We start from the raw sequence: 11,422 nt of genomic DNA, 5'->3' as shown, positions 1-11,422 counted from the left end.
AAAACCAAAGGGTAAACATTCAGCAATCCATGCTGAACTTTTTGTGATGTTCGCCTACAAAATACTACACTACACTTCACTACACTTCACAGTAAAATCCTGTGAAGCACTTTGAGATATCCTCCTGATGTGAAAGGCGCTATATCAAATGTAAGAATTAATTATTATTATCATGTGCAATCTATAATAAACCACCAATTATTTCCTGAAATCATGAAGGGTGACGTTAAACAGAATTTTTACCCTTTGATGTCTTCAGGATTGTTATTTGAATAGATATACTTCAACCAATTTGTGGGTTATATTGAAATACAGTTCACATTTTGTTCACAGATCAATCATTGATAAAATGTAGATACGATTTACGTGTTTAACATTTTGACTTTTCTGTAATGTGAACACTACAAACTGTAGTTTCATTATTCCAGTCAGTAAATAATATTACTTTCCCTCTTTTATAGTTTCTGATATCAATCCAAGCTTCAGCATTAGACTTCACTGAACATTGAAATGTATGTTACATTTTATTCCAATATTTAACTCCCATTAATGTTTAAAATTAAATTTTATTTGATAGGCTGCTTTACTCTGCATTTATTCTGTGCTGAAATGAGAGCACAAGAAACTCTAAAAATGCTCATGGTCTTAGCTTTAAGACTATTGTTTTAAAATTTAAGATCTTATAGAATTTGGTACACTTTTAAACTCTGGATGAGTTTAGAAGTTCTTTTTTAAGAAATGGAGAAAAACAAATTCAGACTAAATTTAAGAATTTTCCAAAATTCTGCACAATCTTAAATTTTAAGATAATGGGCTAAAGACTAAAAGAAATTCCAGCTTTCTGATGTTGACACTGTTTACAAAGTCCATTTCCCAACACGGGCAGGCATGCCTCACTTCAATAAGCATAAAATTCACCATAAATAAACTGATTCCTGATAAAAAATATTTGTGAGCAAACAATGTACTGTGGAAACATGCTATAAGCTGCAGATAAATCATCATTCGGTGAAGGGCATATGCTTTTTAGATTAAATTGCTGAAAAAATTGACCCTACTCATTGAAAACTTACAGTAAGCACTCCAACAAGATCAATGTTTTAACTCTTTAGGTAAATCATAGAATAATAGAATATTACCGAACAGAAATAAGCCATTTGGCCCAATCAACTCTTCGCTGATGTTTTTCTCCAGATAAATCACCTAATCTAATCCATTTCCTCTGCCCTGCCCGCCAATACTTAATACCCCTCCTTTCCCAGGATCTATCTATTTCTTGTTTAAAAGAATTTATGGACTTTATTTCGACAATGGTTTATGGCAGAACATCTTACATTTCAATCGCCTTATGTAAATAAATGTTTTCTAACCTCCAGTTTGATTATTTATTTAAAGTGCATATTTCCTTTAAAAATTCCATGTGCTTGTAATAAAATATCCACTCATGTTTACATGCATACTTTACAGTAATTAGTACAATGAACTCAATAACCTCACTATCACTAATTCTTGAGTGAACACACTTAACACATAGCAATTGCCTGTTGCATCCACCAGTGGCAAAAATTCCCAAACATAGCCAGCTCAGCTCTAAGAATACCCTACTTACATCTCCTCTGAAGAGAATGGCTACCAATTGGTCTAAATGCCTGACACGTTTTACAATGCACAGTATATAGCATAGAACAAAGATGGTTCTAACTGGACAAGCAGTACAACACTTGTCAGACATTGCTCTCAATGGCAAGTAATGTGTTTTCAGTTGGATCTACTTACATTCTTGGGTCACCAATCCTTAGCTCTCAACAACCTCTCTTGAAATGGATATGCCTGATGTTCTGTCCAGGAAGAGAGTGTAAAATTTTGAAACAAAGAATGTACATTAGGGAAACAGGCCAATTGGCCCAACCAGTCTGACTTACATATGTGGAACTCAATCTAGTGTCGATACTCTAAATAATAAAAATAACAATCCTTGCATTTGGCAAAACAATTTTCACATCAAGAGAACGTCCCAAAGCCATTCACAGAATTTACTGCAAAATGAAATGTATTTTGACTGTTTTTAATAAGCAAATGTGACAGCCAATTGTAATACAATAATGCCCCACTAACAGCTATGGAGTGAATGAATAATTTTAACCAGGGGATTGTTGGCCAGCGCACCAATAAAGATTCATTTCAGTGTCATGGGATCTTTACCATCCACTTGACCAGACAGTCATGACCGGTTCCTGCACCAATACTCATTTAAAATGTCAGGCTGAACTGTGAGTTCAAAGTCCCAACTTGTGGCTTGAACCTCAAACCTTCTGATTCAGTGTCAAGAGTTCAACCAACTGAGTCAGATTGATACTTAAGGCTAGTGTTTCCTGTCACTAAAATAACAATTCTGGAAATTATTGTTAGGCTGCGTCGCTGATTGTGTTGTTGCTTTCTTCTTAATGAGGAACATTTTTGTTTAAAATTTTAAAAGTTTAAAATGTTCAAGTAGACATTAATTAGTCATAATAATCCTTGCATTTTATATCGCCTTAATGAAGCATCTCAAAGCGTTTCACAGGATATACTGTAAAGTGGATTCACAGTGTATTTTGTTGGCGAACTATCCTGTAGCACTATTTAAAAAGAAAAGGCCACCAATTCCTCAAATTAAAAAAATTGGTCACTTCCTTCATGACTGTTTGTTGGATATTGCTATGCTCAAATTGGCTACCACGTTTGCCTACTGTTAAAACAGTGACTACAGTTTGCAATAAAATCCTATGAAGCACTTTGAGGCATCTCAACAATGTGTTAAGGCGCTGTATGAAACGGAAAGATTATTATATTATAAGTACTAGAATGACAAAGAAACTTGTAACTGAAGAGATAAATTGTGATGAAAATATCTGCAGAGGGAAATATTGTCCTTCTTCACAATAAACACTGCAATTTTATGTTCCCAAATCAAATATCTTGAGTTGAAGTATCAACCTATTCAATTTGAGCTACCTTTACAAAGTTTAAAATGGAAAAGAGCATTGCATTTGCAGGAATGTACATTCTAACAATATAATCTCACAAAATTGACAGTGGGTGGGAATAATATAAGGGCAAGCATCTCTTGATTTTATTTTTCTGCTGCTTCATGAAATGACACTGCTTATGACATGCCTTGCACAATAAGCTGCAATATTAAATACAAGTGCATCCATCTCTTTCCAGATTATCAACCCTTTTTCAATGGAGTTATTAATTTAGGCTCTGTCTGACTGTCCCACACCCACCAACCATCATCACAGCTATTTTAATAGAAAGTGGGAATTTCTAATCTCTGTTATCCTGTCGATATCTCTCTCATCCAAACCCACCCACAGTTTTCTAGTTATATCATTGTCTTGGACTTTGCTGTCATAATTCCCTGCCTAGCAACATTCACTTCATTGCTAATTGATCTCATTCTATCAAGCATTTTGAGATGCCTCCATTTCATGAACGACATGATATAATTCAGAGTTTTTGGTGTGTGTCTGAAATTTAAAAAATGCAATGATGCCTGTCAGTGTGGACACTGATATTCATAACATTCTCAAACTACCGCCCCATCTCAAACTCCCTTCCTCTCCAAGGTCCTGGAATGAGGCGTTGCTTCCCAGCTTCGCTTCTTCCTCTCCCGCTGCTCCCTTCACGAACGCCTCCAGTCAGGTTTCCGTGCCGACCTCTCTGCTGCCTTTGATACCGTCGAGCACTCTATCCTCATCCACCATCTCTCCTCTTACCTCAACCTTCACAGCTCTGTCCATTGAGCCTTGACTATGCCATCTCCTTGCTTTTCGGTCCCCAACTCCTCCCTCCACAGACTGCAGATCATCCAGAACTTTGCAGCCCGTGTCTTCTCCCACATCAGGCTCTGTGACCCTATCACCCCCATCCTCATTTTTTTTCCCACTGACTTCCCTTCACACAGACGATACAGTTCAAGATTCTGGTCCTTCACCTTCACCGTGCTCCCCCCTACCTCTGTGACCTCCTAACCCCTACCATCCTGCTCGCTCCCTCCGCTCAGCAGGCTCCGGCCTGCTTCACGTCCCCCTCCTCACTCGCCCCACCATTGGAGGGCGGGCCTTCTGCCACTCTGTCCCCATCCTCTGGAACTCCATCCCACAGTGCCTCCACCTCGCCCACTCCCTTGCCTCCTTCAAGACCCTCCTCTTCGACCGTGCTTTCGATCACCCTGCTTCCCCCCCCTGCCCTCCACCCTCCCCAATCCCGACCTCAGCTTGGGTCCAAAACTCTGACTGTCCAGTACCTTGGGTCGTCCTCCCAGCATGAAAGGTGCTATACAAATGTAATTTTTTTGTTGTTGTTGTACTTGTCAACTGTCCAAATATTAAATAGAAGATCAAAACACCAAAAGCAAACCTCCCACCTACACAAACATATTTTACATATTTTTTGTGTTGCATGAATGCATTTTTTTAATAATCAAACTTGCTTCTAGTGCTTGCAAAACAGTCAATTTTTGGTGGTCAGCCGGGTGTCTGACACATAAGGAAATCCATCACCATCCTTAAGATTATCCAAACCAAGTTGAGAATTCCATGCATTCCACCTACACATGGAAATCCCAGAGATAGATTGTTGGAATGGAATGAGCACTCCCTCCTGAAGGGATGCATCCTGCTTACCTAATTCTGGAAAGTATTAGTCGCAGGTTGGCAAGAGCCAAGGCTTGGGGACCTCAAAGTGTGTGTTAGGGTACTGCTGGAGTCTAACCAGCTAAAACTGCATAGCTTGCCATTGGCATCGCCTGGCAAGTAGGGGAAGAAAATTAGAAGGGATAGAATTAATATTGTTCATATTGCAAAAATGGGTGTGAGATTTGTCCGGATTACAAAGCACTTTTCCATAATAAATCCTGTATTTGGGATTGAACTTTGATTTATACTTTTCTCGGCCTTAGTAAATAAAACTTTTGACAAGAAGCTATTGTTCGACCTGTGGTAAAAGTGAGTCCTTACCTTGATTTTGCTGTCAGATTTATTTGTGATATGAAAGTCATAAGCCTCAGCTGTAGAGCTTCTATATTACAGAGATTCTAGCTGTGGGCTGTTTCCTCTTCTCAGTCTGTACCTCTCCTTCGAGACTCAAGTATCATTCCCAAACAAACTTAATTTTTAAAAGTTTAATTTAAATCGAGTTAAACGATAGAATACATATTTATATTTTCGTGCTGGGAAGGCATCTCAAAGTGTTTTCCACAGCTGGCTGGGCATCAGAGTGTGTTTGTGTATATGAGGTTGGGGGGGGGTGTGTGCTTGAGAGAGATGACCAAAACCACAGATTGAAGGTGGCCTTTAAAAGTGGGAGCGAGGGGGTGAGTAGTTCCTGAGAGCACGGTCAGAATGGCTGAAAACTCACCCATTGATAGTGAGGCAAATTGGCTGATGACCTGAAGTGAAGGGAAAGACTGGGTCATTAGGGTTACAGGAGGTTGCAGAGTTAGGGTGGGGTGAGGCTTTGGATGGATTTGAATGCGAAGATTTGCATTTAAGGCTAATACAAGTCAAATGATGCAACTGAAGTTACAAAATACTTACAGAAATCTACAATTAATATGCTGCATACGTAGGAACATAGGAACAGGAGCATTCCATTCAACTCCTCGAGCCTATTCTGCCATTTGATCATGGCTGAGTTTATGTAAGGAAACCTCATTAGAACATGCCTCAACTTAACATGGGTGTACTGTGGACCTGGACCAATAGAAAAGTGTGAAAATTGTAGAGCGCTTTACAGATCTTGCGGGAATTGTGGCGGGCTTTGTTATATTTTCTGGGGAGATTGTGGGGCTTGATTGGTGCAATTGAAGTCCATTTTACTGCTACATTTTTTCACTTTATTGACAAAAACTAAACATAAGGACATAACACATATTAGGTTGATTAATTGCTTCTTTTTTGGGGGTGGGGGTGTGGGGGTGGACACCAGCGAGGCTACAAGAGCTCACTAGCTCCTGCCTCTCAGGGCCGGCACCACACATAGACGACCCAGAGAGAGAGACCCCACACACAGAGCCACTCACACACACACACACACACACAGAACCACACACACATACACAGAGCCACACACACATACACAGAGCCACAGACACACAGAGCCACTCAGACACACACACAGAGCCACACACACAGAGCCACTCACACTCACGCACAGAGCCACACACACAGAGACACTCACACACACACAAACAGAGCCACTCTCTCACACACACACAGTCACACACAGACACTCACACACACACACACAGAGCCTCTCTCACACACACACACATACAAAGACATACACTCACCCACAGAGACACACACAGAGACACTCTCACACACTCACAGAGACACTCACACACACAGAGACACTCACACACACATACACACACACCCACACAGAGCCACTCACACACACACAGAGCCACTCACACAGAGCCACACACACATGCACACACACACAGAGCCACTCACACACACACATACACACGCACACACACAGAGCCACACACATAGAGCACTCACACACACACATACACACGCACACGCACAGAGCCACACACATAGAGCACTCACACACAGCCACTCACATACACAGACACACACACACACAGACACACACAGAGCCACTTACACAAAACAACAACAAGATTACATTTGTGTAGCACCTTTCACGTCAGGAGGACGTCTCAAGGCACTGGACAGAGTACATGATTTCAGACCTGACCTAGGGTTGGGGGGGGAAGGGAGGGAAGGGGAGTGGCCGATGGCATGGTCAAAGAGAAGGGTCTTGAGGCAGGACTTGAAGGAGGGGGTGAGGCGGAGTGACTGGGGGATGGAATTCCTGAGGTTGGGGGCAGGTAGCTGAAGGCTCTCCCGCCAATGGTGGGGCGGGTGGGGCGGGGACGTGGAGCAGGCCAGAACCAGCTGAGCGGAGGGAATGGGAGGCTTGGTAGAGGGTTAGGAGGTCGCAGAGGTAGGGTGGGGCGAGGCCATGGAGGGCTTTGTAGGTGAGGACCAGGATCTTGAACTGGATCCTCTGAAGGATAGAGAGCCAGTGGAGTTGGGCGAGAATGGGGGAGATGGGGTCATGGAGTTTGGTGCGGGAGAGGACACGAGCTGCAGAGTTCTGGATTATCTGCAGCCTGTGGAGGAAGGAGTTGGGAAGGCCGACAAGCAGGGCGTTTGCATAGTTGAGCCTGGAGGTGATGAAGGCATGAACAAGAGTTTCAGGGCCTGAGGGGTGAGATAGTGGCGGAGTCGGGCGATGTTACGGAGGTGAGGGAAGGCAGAGCGGGTTATGGCTTTAATGTGGGGGAGAAAAGACAGTTGAGGGTTGAACAAGACACCTCGGTTCCTGACTGCCTTGATGAGTTGAAGTGTACAACCATGGAGGTTGATGCTGCCAGAGCCTAAGATGCTGGGGCGCTGGCGTGAGCCAATCAGGAGGGCCTCAGTCTTGTTCACATTCAACTATAGGAAATTTGACTTGATGACCGACAGACAGTCTGTCAGGACAGCAGTGGTACTGGAGTTGAGGTTGGAGGCAGAAAGATAGAGTTGGGTGTCATCCGCATACATGTGGAAGTTGACCCCATGTCTGCGGATGATGTTACCAAGGGGGAGCATGTAGATATTAAAGAGGAGAGGGCCAAGGACAGAGCGCTGGGGGATGCCAGACGTGACAGTGCGGGGGCTGGAGGAGAAACCGAGGATGGGCGAGGTGTGGGAAGGTGGACGGAGGAGACAGTTAGTGGTGGAAAAGAGAAGCCTGGGGTTGTCCTTTGCCTCCAAGATAACCTTGGAGTAGAAGGAGGATTCCGCAGAGGCAAGAGCGCAGCGGTAGATCTTGGTGTGGTGAAGCCAAATCTGTCAATGGACCGATAGTTTGGATTTGGTCCAGGCGCGTTTGGCAGCTCGCACTTGTGCCTTGAGGGAACCAGGGGGATTTACGGGAGTGCCTTGAGGTGTACCAGGGGGATTTACGGGAGTATGAGGCCATTCAGGAGGTGAAGGAGACAAGGGAGTCCAGAATAGAGGAGATTTTTTCTCCATGGACTGTATAGAGGGTAGAGAAGAACTGAGGTGTTGAGGGAGATGAAGAGACACACCCAGAGAGACAAACACACACACACAGAGCCACTCTCACACACACACAGACACTCTCACAGAGACACTCACTCACACACAGAGATCTCACAGACTCAAATAATCACAACAGCGGAGCCTCCGAGTGAAGCCTCTCGCGCAGCACTGCACATGTGCATCACATGCTGCTCCTCCCACAGGGAGGTCAGGTGAACAGTGCGAGTGGCCTGCGGGCCAGAAACTACATTTATAGCGGCTTTGTAGTGGACGAGAGGCATAATAGGGGAAAATGCGGAGAAGGTGCGGCCGCGCTTTTCTATTGGCCCAGCTGTGGACCCACTCTATACCTCAAGAGTAGTAAAACTGGCTTCCAGCACAAACTAGTCAGCTTTCTGCACTGTGGCTGTTGGCTACAAATGCCTTCAGGATGATTAGGTGTGACCATTGATGTGACTTCCTGTGTGCTGCACATGTGTGTTATGTGCAGGGTGCTCTGCTTACATCACTTCACCATAAGATCTTTAACCTCAACAGCAACAAATTTACATTGAGAGCGCCTTTCACGTTGGGAGGATGTCCCAAGGCGCTGGACAGTCAGGGGTCAGGACCCGAGCATGGGGGAGGGGTGGTGTAGGGGTGAGGGAAGGCAGAGCAATGGGAGGGCGACTGAAGGCACAATCGAAGAGGAGGGTCTTGAGACCAGCCTTGAAGGAGGCATTAGGAAGTGAGGCGAACGGACCGTGGGATGGAGTTCCAGAGTGTGGAGGCAGAGAGGCTGAAAGTCCGGCCACTGATGGTAGGGTGAGTCGGGCGGGAGACATGGAGCAGGCCGGAGCCCGCTGAATGGAGGGAGCGGGCAGGTTGGTAGGGAGTCAGCAGGTCAGAGAGATAGGAGGGGGCAAGGCCATGGATGGTGAGGACGAGGATCTTGAACTCGATCCTCTGGGGGATGGGGAGCCAGTGGAGTAGGGCGAGGGTGGGAGTGAGAGTACACGAGCTGCAGAGTTTTGGATGATCTGCAGCTTGTGAAGGGAAGAGTTGGGAAGGCCGACGAGGAATGAGTTTCCATAATTGAGCCTTGATGTGACGAATACTTGGGTGAGGGTTTCGGCAGCCTGAGGGGTGAGGCAGTGGCGGAGTCTGGCAATGTTGCGGAGGTGGTGGTAGGCAGTGCCGGTCATGGCGCGGATGTGGGGGAGAAAGAACAGTTCCGGGTTACGCAGGACACCCAGGTCCCTGACCGGCTTAGTGAGGTTAAGTGTGCAGCCATCATCACCTCCACTAGAACATGGAGCCAGGACCTCAGTTTAAAGTATCATCCGAAAGACGGCACCTCCGACAATGCACCGCCCTCCAGCACCGCACTGGAGTTTCAGTCTTGACTTGGAACTCAAAGTCTCCACTGTGTCAATCTTGAACACACAACCTGTTTCGAAGGCAAGGGGGGCACGCAACCCAGTCAGTTCAAATGGCCTCCTTCTGTAGTGTAAATTTCTATGATTGCATATTTGAGCCAAATAATATAAAAATTTACAGGAAAAAGAACAAGGAAAAGTCCCATCGCGTAGTGTTTAGTGTGCTCGCCTCGCAAGCGAGAGGACCCAGGTTCGATTCTCGGGCGGGGCGAAACCTTAGGCAATTGACTGCTGCGTTTCGCTCACAAAATGTACAGTAAATCCACTCTACAATATATTCTATGAAGCGTTTTGAAGGGGTCTCAACGACATACGATGCTACATCAAATACAAGGCCTATTATTATTATTATTATTATGTTATAAAAGGGATTAGATATAGTTCCAGTGGAGGCGCTTACAGCAGCACAGTTACTCCGGCTGCATCCTATCCGCTGCAAACTTTTTCGACGAATTTCCTGGCATGCGACACAGCGCTTTATCACGTCTTCTCGACGTCTCCAAGCGCTTCGCCGGAATAGACCGCGAAGCGAACGGACCGGGTGCTTGCGGCGCGAAACCCGCGGCCGCGTCCCACAAACAGCGCTGGGTTGAACATGACCAATTTATTATCGGGCTTTGGCGGAGATCTCTCCCGCTGTCTTTCGTCAGCCTTTTCTCCTTCCTCCTCCTCCTCCTCCTCTTCCTCTCTCCCTCCTCCTCCTCTCCCTCTCTCCTGTCAGTGGATTATTTCCTGGCTTTGGTTGGGCTGGTCCTGAACCTCTCTGGGGCTCCCTCTGGCGTCGCTGTGCTGTGCTGTGCTGGGCCGGGGCTGTGCTGGGCCAACGCTGTGCTGGTGCTGGGGGCTGTGCTGGGATCCGAGCTCAAGGTCGCTGGCCTGGGTCACTCCAGGACAGGAGCGGGACAGGGACAGGACGGGAGCAGCGCTTGGCGCGGAGTCGCAGCCCTCTCCGCTGACTCGCTGCGTTGGCAGGTAATCCGCCGGAGTCGGTCCATTTGCAGCAGCAGTGCCGAGCAGCAAAAAATAAAAGCGACGCCTCTCCTCGTGTGTATCACCCGCGAGAGGGGCGCGTCCGCGCCGCTCGGACATATCCCCCCCGACGCGTGTCCCGCGCCGTGTGGGGCAATGCGCTGCTCTCCTCGACTTGTTGGGGCGACCGCGGGGCTCCGGCACTTCAGCTCAACTTCAGCTGTGGGTTCGGGATCACCGGCTTCCCGCACCGCGGCTAATGCAATGGGTTACCCCCCTCCCTCCCTCCCTCTCTCTCTCCCCCCCCCCCCACCCTCTCTCTCCCCTCTCTCTCTCTCCCCCCACCCTCTCCCTCTCTCTCCCCCCCACACCCCCCGACAGACACACACACACAGACACAGACAACAGACCCACCGCTCCGCTGAGTACAGTAAGTGGAGAAGGAACCCGCAAATGGCCGCCCTGTCAGTGCGCGGTGTGTCGAACAGTGGAGGGGGTTTCTTGTCAGTGCGTCTGTCTGTGTGCGCTTTCGGGTTTATTTTTCAAAAGCATTTGCAGAGCAACGGCAGAGCTCCTGCAAAACCTCTCTCTATATATATATATATGTGTGTGTGTGCATATGTGTGTCTGTGTGTGTGTGTATATGTGCATATGTGTGTCTGTGTGTGTATATGTGTGTGTGTGTATATGTGTGTGTGTGTGTGTGTATGTGTGTGTGTGTGTATATGTGTGTGTATATGTGTGTGTGTGTGTATATGTGTGTGTGTGTGTGTATATGTGTGTGTGTGTGTATATGTGTATGTGTGTGTGTGTGTGTATATGTGTATGTGTGTGTGTGTATGTGTCTACATAATGACAACCAGTTTTTCGTGTGTTGGCACTGAACTGTATTAACGGTGGAGTGCGAGTTGAGCGCTGTGT

General features: G+C 46.3%; 1 protein-coding gene across 1 annotated transcript in view; it reads left to right on the top strand.

Moving 5' to 3' along the window:
• The first annotated feature begins 10,344 nt into the window (after positions 1 to 10,344).
• Positions 10,345 to 11,422, top strand: part of thrb (thyroid hormone receptor beta) — a 113,425-nt gene continuing 112,347 nt past the window's right edge. Inside the window, exon 1 of the mRNA XM_007895492.2 lies at positions 10,345 to 10,504. The gene's annotated coding sequence lies outside the window, so the exon portion shown is untranslated. The remainder of the gene's footprint in view (positions 10,505 to 11,422) is intronic.

This window comes from Callorhinchus milii, unplaced genomic scaffold (assembly GCF_018977255.1).
Source record: "Callorhinchus milii isolate IMCB2004 unplaced genomic scaffold, IMCB_Cmil_1.0 Scaffold2, whole genome shotgun sequence".
Taxonomy (NCBI): domain Eukaryota; kingdom Metazoa; phylum Chordata; class Chondrichthyes; order Chimaeriformes; family Callorhinchidae; genus Callorhinchus; species Callorhinchus milii.
Note: the sequence above shows the minus strand (reverse complement) of the source record. Positions and strands in the feature narration are given on the sequence as shown.